The sequence below is a fragment of the Carassius auratus genome, chromosome 16 (genome assembly GCF_003368295.1).
Source record: "Carassius auratus strain Wakin chromosome 16, ASM336829v1, whole genome shotgun sequence".
NCBI classification, from domain to species: domain Eukaryota; kingdom Metazoa; phylum Chordata; class Actinopteri; order Cypriniformes; family Cyprinidae; genus Carassius; species Carassius auratus.
Genome location: NC_039258.1, coordinates 19,455,796 through 19,466,133, shown reverse-complemented (window position 1 = coordinate 19,466,133; position 10,338 = coordinate 19,455,796). Strand labels below are relative to the sequence as shown.

At 37.5% G+C, this 10,338-nt stretch overlaps 1 long non-coding RNA gene across 1 annotated transcript; it reads left to right on the top strand.

Moving 5' to 3' along the window:
- Positions 1-822: 822 nt before the first annotated feature.
- Positions 823-3,201, top strand: LOC113116851 (uncharacterized). Its single transcript, XR_003294082.1, has 2 exons — positions 823-1,486; positions 2,665-3,201. It is a non-coding gene; the product is annotated as an uncharacterized LOC113116851 (long non-coding RNA).
- The last annotated feature ends 7,137 nt before the right edge of the window (positions 3,202-10,338 follow it).

The window sequence follows — 10,338 nt, the reverse complement described above, 5'->3', positions numbered from 1 at the left end:
TCCTATATAGTTATACTTTGAAAAAAAAAATAACAAAAATGAACAGAAATGCATTATCAGGAATTAATCCATCTGATTTCAACCTCTTACCTGAGGCTTCTGGCTCAATTTTGCAATATTGTTACTGCCACATCAGTTTATTTGTATGTGTATAATAGTGTGTTGTGTGTGTGTGTGAGTGAGTGTGTGTCTGTTTTGTACTCTTGATGTTTTAGAGTGTAACCCTTTCCTCGGTATCTGTGTTTTTACTGCATTGTGGCTGAATTATTGATTTTATTTCACACATTTGCAGAAACATGGTTTGTGTTAGTCACACTATTTCATATGCATTATGTGTGCACTCTTGATATTTTTTAAGGGTCACCCCTTCATTGCTGTGCACATTTATTCTGCATCATGAATAATTTGTATATCGTACACACAAAGTATTATTTGTACTTTTGCATATCTCTCATTAATTTCCAATGGTGGTATTCTTTCTTTCTTTTTTTCATTCTTTCTTTCTTTCTTTCTTTCTTTCTTTCTGTCTTTCTTTCTTTATTAATTAATTTATTTTTGTGGTCACATAGCGACTGCCATAAAAATCATCTAGTTCCTTAACATACTGATAGCGATTTTTTTACATTTCAGTAAAGATTTTTAATAAATCAATAAATAATCAAATGTTAGGTCTAACATGACCGAACAACACCAGAGAGTTAATGACATCAGCTTCTCAAATGGTCCCTTTAAATGGCTGGTTCAATTGATAGGCTGCTTGTTTCTCTCGCTCTCTCTCTCTCTCTCTCTCTCTCTCTCTCTTTCTCTCTCTCTCTCTCTCTCTCTCTCTCTCCTGGTAAAACCTCTCTGAGACATTCCGCACCCTCCTGAAACTCTTCCACTCACTTTGTCTCAAATTGAAGAGTCTGTCTGGGAAGAGAGCGGGAGAAAACTAAGCGCGTCTCCATCTCCATTGCGCACAGAGAGCTGCTCGTGAAGCCTATTTAGTTTCTATGTTTCTTTTATTTGTTGGTAAATCATTTTCCTCTCCAGCCGAACCGGATCGATCGACCCCAGTTACCTTAGGGCGCGGATGACGAATGTGCGTGTGGAGAGCCACTTTCCCTGGATATAAACATGCGACGGGATGTTGGTTAGACAGGCGCGGGTACAAACCATGGAAATCTGTCGGAAAGGAGTGATACTGTGTGTGCGAGGTTACTGAGAACCCGTCATGCGCTGTTATTGACCTTCACTGCGCGTTTATCTGGAGACATTTGGATCCGTCGGTGTGATCGGAGAGGTCTTCTCTCTCCTCTAGCGCATAAATCTATGGAAAAGCATACATGCGGGACATGGATAGACTGATTGAGCCATCTATGGATGTAGTGCCGATGATCAGAGCCCCTGTCTGAGGTCTGGTGGTCTTGGGGAGTTCGTGGAATGCTAACGCACCGACGCGCCGCGTCCTTCTCGCCTTCGCCCTGCTCTCCGCGGCGCACAGACGGTAAGCGAAACCCCGAGACCTCTTGAATAAGGCGCAACAGACACAGAGCGCGCATCTTAGAAACTTCCACTTCATTATAGTGTTTTTATTGCAGAGCTCGTGCGCACAGTGGTGTATTTACATACATAAAGTTACATGTAGAGGACACCGGGGTTAGATGTCACATCTCCCATTCCAGTGAAAAGCCTGTTGGGTTTATTTTTATGAAAGTCAGCTGTGCAGACACAAATCTTGTCTGGAGTACAAAAACAAGAACGGATATTAAACATAATCATTGTTGTCTGGACAAAATATATGGTTCACTGAGCACACATTGAACATGTCACATGATATGGGGTAAGTTGTCACAATAAGAAGCTGGTGTTTATTGATACTGGATTGAGAAGAATGTTTAAAAAAAAAGAGTAATAAAAGCAAAACAAGTATGCCTTTAAAATGCATTACATGATATATGATTGATATTCGGTAATGAAAATTAATCAGTAAAACTATATGCATAAATAACGTCTGACAACATGCCTGGTATGTAAAATACTCTTGTCCTGAAAATAGGTTCAACAATTCAGTTCAAGTCTACCTTCATTATATAGTGAATTTTGTCTTAATTAGTGACTCGTCTTGATTTATGTCAGTGTGGTTTTAATTAGTCAAAATAAAATTAGGCTTATGAAATTAAATTCACAAAACGGCAGTAAATAAATAACGTGTGACAACTTGCCCCGACTTGCCTTGTACGCAGAACAGCCACTCTGGTCCTGAGAGCACATTCAGTGTTTCAGTTCAATCATATCTTCATTATATAGTGAGTTTTGTCCTCATTTTTTATGTCTGTGTGGTTTTAATGTGTTCAGTTGTTCTCCCAACAGATATAATAATCATATGATAATATTAGGTTTGCGGATTAGAGGATAAAAATCACAAAAAAGGACAAACACACCAAAAAACCAAGCATCTACAATTTGACTAAAGAAACTGATATATAACTGAAATACAGACCCCGTGACAACTAGCCCCAGTGTCATTTATACATGATAAAACACAATATAGTCCAAGTTTTATGTACATATGAAATATAAAGACAATACAGATTTTCAAATATATTTAGTGCATGCATAGAGTGTAGAGAATAACTGTTAAATTCTGTACTAGTATGAATGGTGTGTATTGGTCTGCTTCAGTCTAGATTCATCATGCTGAGGCAGATGCTGTTGAACTCCACGGCAGCGGCGCGAGACTTCGATCTGATGAGCAACACACACACGCCGGCGCCTCTGAACGTGTCCCATGGGTCCGTGAGTGTGTCGGCCCTCCTGAAGCCCACGGGCCGCGGGAGCGCCCTGCGAGAGGGCGAGCCCGACAAGCCGGACCTGGCCACTTATGTGGTGATGTGCCTGGTGCTCTTCCTGCTGGTCCTCCTCATCGTGTTCTTCATCAACTGTCAGCTGAGGAACTCTTTCTTCGCCTCCATGCCTTACGACCGCTCACTGCGAGAGGCCCGCAGCTCGTACAAGTGACCCGTTTGAGCCCTGACATGATGCTAAAGAGAACCAGATTGAAGCTGGACTCCCCCGTGTGATCGATCCGTCTGTATATAATGACTGTTTTGTACTTCTGCACGGCCTTTTCTGTCCATATTCGCTTTATCATCATGTGCGTTATGTAAGAGATTATTTTCTTGTACGATGTTAAACGATGATTAAATCTCACATTCATGACCTGCAAAATGTGCTGATATTGATCACGGGTGATCGGATGAGGTTGTGATGAGAAGACCCAAACATGCAGATCATCTCAGCTCTGCCATCATTTACTCATCCTTGTGTTTTTTTTTTTTAAACAAACATTACTTGAACACCTTTTTTATTTGTTATTATTTTTTAGATATATTTCAATTTAGCTTTATTTTTATTCAAATTTTAGTTTTAGTGATTCTTTTTTAACTTCTTTTAATTCTAAGGCAACATTTCCGATCATCATTATTCAAATATTATTTGTGCATGATTATAGTATTTATTCATATTTTAAAGCTTTTATTTTTACATTTTCAGTTTTAATTTGAAGTTTCGTATTTTTTGTGCTTTGTTATTATTAGTTAATATTTTTATATTACATTTTAGTTTTAATAATTTTAGTAATTCTTATTTGTTTTTAATTATATTATTTATTAATAGTTTGAATAAGCTTTTTTGTTTTTTATTTTTATTTATTCTTTTATTTGTGCAACATTTCCAATCTTCATTATTTAATATGATTTACATACTATTATTTGAAAGCTTTACTTTTATATTTTATATTTATTTTTTATTTTATATTTATATTAAGTCATTTTGTTTGTGCTTTCATTAATTAGTTTTATTTTTATTTTTATAGTATTTATTAATATATTTATTTTGTATATTTTCAGTTTATATTTTATTTTTAATATTTTTGTCATCATTTTTATTAGTTTTTTTAATTGATAGTATGTATTCAAAGTTTGAATAAGCTTTTATTTTTAAATTTTCAGTTTTCATTTTAATTTGAGCAATTTATGCACTTTTGCATTTTTTATAAAGGTATTTATTAATTACTAATTTTTATTTTTATTCAGCTTTATCTTTTTTTTTTTTTTTTTTTTTTTTTTTGTATTAGTAATTTTAGAACATACATTTTTTTATGAGCTAAAGGTTTGAGGTTCAAATCCTGTGAAACGTCATATTGTGTCCGGTGAGACACTGCAGCTAAATAAGTCCAGCAGTAATTAGTCTGACTTCCACTCAGCTGAGCCTCAATCATTTATCGATGTTTGTCTGACAGTTATTTTATTCTCCAGGAGTTACATAAGCCACCAGCGCCAGCAGAGATACAGATCAATCTGATATCTGTCTTAATCCACATCGGATGCGCCAAAGCCGTGATGACAGACGCAGAGAATCAGGTGCGACTCGATAAGACAGACGCCAGCCCTATAATATGAAACAAAGACAAATGGATGTGTCTCTTTCCTCAAGAGCCTTACCGTGCAACTCACAAAGACTACTGGCCTTTGACTCAAAACCGTTTTGAGGTATAATATACAGTCCTCAAAAAAACACAGATCAGTGGCAGTGTGTGTGTGTGCGAGTGTGAGAGAGTTTCTGACCTTAGCTACACTTTGCTGAAAATGTCCCCAGATCATCGAAAGCAAACTTTCAACTATATTAAAAGGGCCTGAAACTCTTAAAAGGGTTTTATAAAGGGCAGACATCTGGTGGGTTCAAAACAAGCTCCTGTTTATGCAGTGTTCATTATTCCTGGGTTCATTTTACCTATTCAATATTACCCATCGGCTATTTGTGCTTTTATTCATTTAAGACAAGAACACGATTGTACAGCAGTTTGTACTGTATTCAGCATCACAAACACTCTTTGTTTCCCTGCTCTCAACAGAGAAACTGCTTCCTAACAATACTAATATTTCTAAAAATGTTTAGCGTTAGTCTGTGGGTTAATCTGCAGTCAGAAACACAATAGACGAGTCTGTTTGAAAAGCCCTGCATGACAGAGAATGTCCTCATTACTTCACAACAGCCATCATTACCATACGTTCTGTCAGTCCGGGGCCCTTCAGTGTCACAGGCCCCTGATATCTCCTTGGGTTTTTTGCATACTGGTGGGATTTAGACGAGAGTTTGGGTAAATTGGAGTGTGTGCAGTAGATGATAATGAGTCAGTGTGAAACTGGGTTGGCTTGAGTCAGCACATTTACAAAGAAACACGCCGTGACTGATTGACTGAGGACAATATCAGACTGATTTCTGCAGAGCTGGAGGAAATATTCTGCATTTGCTTAAAGAGAGAGATGGATGCACTATCTATCTGCAGAGAGCTTTTCTTTCCTTTTTTGTCTCTTTATGACAGACACCTGTAACTATCCGAGGCCTGTTCATTACACACACCGCTGAATAACACTACAGATTCAGTCAACTGTCAGCGGTTTCTCGCCAGTGTTCCTGTCTGCCATTAAAGTTACTGACAATGGAAAGATGAGCAAAAAGAAATGGTCTGAATGTGCCTTAACCAGCATGAATTCATCAAGATCCGTTCTGCTTTTACCTGTTAATGGGACAAATAAGAAACGAGTAGGCAAGTCTTAATGAAGTTTTCCTGCCTTTTAAATGTGTATGAATGTGCTTTGAAACAAACACCCAGCGGCGGATCATCTTTTTACCAGCAGGTGGCGTGCTTCGCTTAGAAATAAAACAGAGGTTAGTGAGGAAGAAATACAGTTTTATTTTATTTTATTTTATAAAAAAAATCCATAATAGAAAATGCCAAATGACAGAGAAAGGAAAATAAACAGAGAAAGTAAATTATATTTTTTAAATAAAAATATATTAATTAATTTCTATCTATAGTTATACATTTAAATCTACTCTACTGTAAATAATATTTGCATACCTCATCAGATTTTTCCTTCTTATATATGCCTTATGTATAAAAACAAGAATTAAATTTTTTTAAGATATATCAGGAACATATGACATAAATACCTATAACCTTTTCTCATAACTTTGTTCTTACAATAATAAAAAATCACATTAAGTTTAAAGGTCAAAATCAGACTGTGTTTGCTGAAGAAAAAGTGAAACTGTGACTTATGGAGTAAAATGATCTTCTGCACACAATTCTGCTTTTTTTAAATAAAAAATACAATAAATATAAATTGAAAAAAAAAATAAACATGTCAAATATTTGTTTTCTAATTGAATACATTTTAAAATGTAATTTATTCCTGCGATTTAAAGTTGAAATGTTATCATCATCATTTCACTCCTGTATCACATTCCTTCAGAAATCATTCTAATATTCTGATTTGCTGCTCAGGAAACATTTCTGATTATTATCAGTGTTGAAAATCTGTGATACGTTTCTTTTTTCACGATTATTTGATAAATAGAAAATTCAAAAGAACAGTATTTATTACATTATAAAAGTCTTACTGTCCCTTTTGATTAAATAAACATCCTTGCTGAATAGAAGTATTATTATTTTTTTTTAATAATACACTTTTTTTTACTATTTATAAAGATGCTATCACAGCCTAATCATTGTAAAAAAAAACATTATTGGGAAGTCAGTTTTAACATCTGAATAATCCATTATGAGGATAGCTATATGTGTCACACAATGCATGACAATCTTTAACGTTTTTAAAGCAATTTATAATTCATATTTTAGATGACTGACACATAGGGAGGGGGTCTGTAGGGGTCGGTGTTTGTCTACCTGTGTGTGATCCTCTCAGGTGTGTGTCTGTGCGCATGCTGACTCCGCCCATCTGACCTGCTCAGGCCAACACACACAGGAAGAGAGAGAGAGAGGGAGAGAGAGAGAGAGAGAGAGAGAGAGAGAGAGAGAGAGAGAGGGAGGAAAACTCAAGCTGATCTTCTCATGGTTGTTCTTACGATCTGAGGACTTTACCATGACGCGCCAGGACTTTTTATCAGTCATTAGAGGAGTTCGTGACAGCTCTATAGATTGACAGCGTGGATCTTTAGGCTTAGAGACTTAACGCGTGGTTTGTTTACTCGCGATCGAGACAAACTTGCGGCAAAACGCGCGTGCGGACGCGAAAACTAGTGCGCGGAGATCACCGCGGGCGCGTATTGAGTCGCGAAAGGTCCGAGACCAGCACAATTCTGCGATCCGGACTTCAGGGTTCAAACTTCCCTCCTTTTCCTTTGTGCCGGAGGACGAGCGCGGGCCAGCGGCGCGCAGAAGCACCAGGCCGTGGGTCAATACGCCCTGAGCGGGCGTTTAACGAATAGAAGTGATTTTACAGAACAAAAATGGATCCAAACTCAGCATCTGGTGGTGCTCCCAAAAGTGGGAAAGACAAGGAGAAGAAGAGCAAGAAGAACTATGACGAAGGAGACGGAAAGAAGAAGTTTGTAAGTGTCTGTTGCTCCTGTTGTGCTGTCAGTAGGTTACTGTAGTGAAGCGTCAGGGTGTTCGTAAACAGATTTATGCTTTTAAACAGGCTGTTTGTTAAACTCATAGATGTTTGAATTCACATTTCCAACATGAAAGCATGAAGCTCTGCTCAGTTTGAGAAGTATTGCAGCTCTCTCTCTACGTGCTTCGGCTTCTCTGGTGAGGATGTCGGGTGTGAAGTGTGTTTTGAAGCATCACGCTGTTCCTTCAAAGGGTTAAAATGACCTCAAACACTTGTATCGCTGAACTACTATTCTTGTTAGATAACTGTCACATCTGATAATAACATATAAAGTATGTTTTTAGACAAGACAGTGGTGATACTATGGAGTTCAATGTAAAAAATCATAACCTACTTTGAAACTATTTTACCGCGACATGGAACTTTGTTTCACTGCTACATGGAATGTTTCTATATGGAGCGCTTACGTTGCATTCTGACTGTAATAACGTTCTGTTTCGAAGTGATTTCATGTCACTTTTGAAGTGGAATGTTGTTTTACAGCGGTTATAGCGTAACCGTTTCATTTTAGCTCGCGGTCGATTACAGAACAGATTCAGGAACAGGAATTTTATTGCCTTTGGTTAAATAACACGTGGAAGTTGTGGAACTGGAAAAGCGGGATGAGCGAATGAGAGGGAATTCTGTGACGTCATAAAGGAGTCCTGGAACTCGAGCAGATGGGGGTGTTTGGAGGGCACTCGCGTCAAGACTCAAGCCACGCCCACCAGCGTCTCTCCAGCTGCACACTTCTGCACTTCCAGTTCCCTTCCCTGGCATCCACTTTTTTTACATATAGTGTGAAAAAAGTACGAGTATTAAAAAAGTACGTGTTGTTGTTGTTTTTAAGTACTTCATAGCTTGAAGAACTTACTGGTCAAAGTACAGTACATAATGTAAAGGAATGTTAATTATATTACATGCTTGATAATACACCATATCAGAGACTGTGAAGAAACCTCATTACATTAAAGAGATAGCTCAGCCAAGAAATCACTCGCACTCAGCCCATCCAAGATGTAAATGAGTTTGTCTCTTTATGGGAACCGATATGGATACATTTAACATTACATCCCAATAGACCCACTGCAGTAAATGGGTGCCGTCAGAATGAGAGTCCACTCCGGTCTATCAGTTAACATCTTGTGAAGTGAAAATATCCATTTTTGTAGCAAACAAATCCATCATGAGGGTATTTTAACCTTAAAGTGTTGCTTTTAACTAAAATATGATTCTATGATCCATAATTACGCTTCCTCCAGTGCAAAAGTTGTCTGATTCAGTAGAGAAATATGCACAGATCAAGCACCATTTAAATGCAAAAACAGTTTAAGACTGGATTTTTTTTTTTTTCATACAAACACATAGCTTTGTTTTAACAGCATGTCAATTGATGAACTGGAGCTGTGTGGATTGCTTGTGGATAATTGTGATGTTTTTATCAGCTGTATATGGACTCTCATTCTGACGGCACCCAGAGGATCCATTGGGGAGCTAGAGATGTAATGCTACATTTCACCAATTTGGTTCCCATGAAGAAGCAAATTCATCAGCATCTGGAGTTGCCTGAGGGAGAGTTAATTTTTTTCAGCAAATGTTCATTTTTGTTAGAACTATTCTTTTAATTGGAGAAATCAGCCAGGTTTCCATCACATTGAAATGGTAGGTCAAGTGAGTGAATTGCACATGTTGGCAGATGTAGTGGGATATTTAATGCAGAATATAGTAAGATGGTACCATGCTAATCCAAACAAGCCTTCGTTCTGATGGAAAACTGATATTGCATCATTAGACAGTGTTTCCATAGAGTCCCAAACACACCTGGTGCGTTGTAGTGAAACTCTAGACACTGATATGAGGAAACCGTAAACCATCACTGTATGAGGGAACACATGGGCTTTCTGTTTGGTAGAAGCAGAGTGCCTTTTTTTCTGATAGAATCACCACCAAAATATCATACTATTATTCATTAACCCTTTAAAGTCTACTGTATTGCATTTGATACTCAAATTTCTAAGGCATCTAAACGATCAACATGTTTAAAACTTTGCTGTTAAACCTGTTGCACACAATCTACTCCATGCTTTCAGTCGTCTGATTGGTTCTTCAGACTTTTTAGCACTTACTGTAAAACGTCTTTTAGTCTAATTGTACAAACATCCAACTTTAGTTCGTACTTCATGTGTCTTTCTGCTGTGAAATGTTTACAGATTTTTATCCAGTAAACATAAGAATACCTTTTATGTAGTTAGCACTATTTCAAGTAGGGCTGGACCAGAATATTCAATTATTTGAATATTTGTTTGGTGGGTTGGTATTTGATTTTTAATTTGGAGATTCGAATAATCATATTTTTTTAAAGACCTGACGTGCACCTCCCCAAAAGTCTAACAGCGAGTCAATTCTACACAGACTACAAGCGCTGTGATTGGTCTGCTAGAATCCCTCCCTCCTTATGTGCTTGAGTTTTATGTGTGTTTATGTGCACCAAAATGCAACAGTGCGCTCCCTTTGGTCTGCAGCATCACACCCGCAACATGTGAAACTGATTGGATGAATGGTTCTTGACATAAATGCAAAGAGACAGACACAGAGATTCCTGCCTTTGTTAGAGAGAAGAATATGTTCAGCCCCTCCATCCGAAGCTTCGAATATTCATTGTTGATTACTACCGAAGCTTCGAAGCTCAAAAAATGGTATTCGGACCAGCCCTAATTTCAGGATGGACCGTTACTGCACTGAAGCGATGTAACTTTACTTGATTATCCAGACATCTTTTTTTTTTTATTAGAAAAATCATGAGTATGATCATCAGGCCATGTCCATATAAATAGCATTTGCACATCTGCTACTGATAGGCCTGGCGCATGCACCTAAATAATAGGGCGTCTAATGT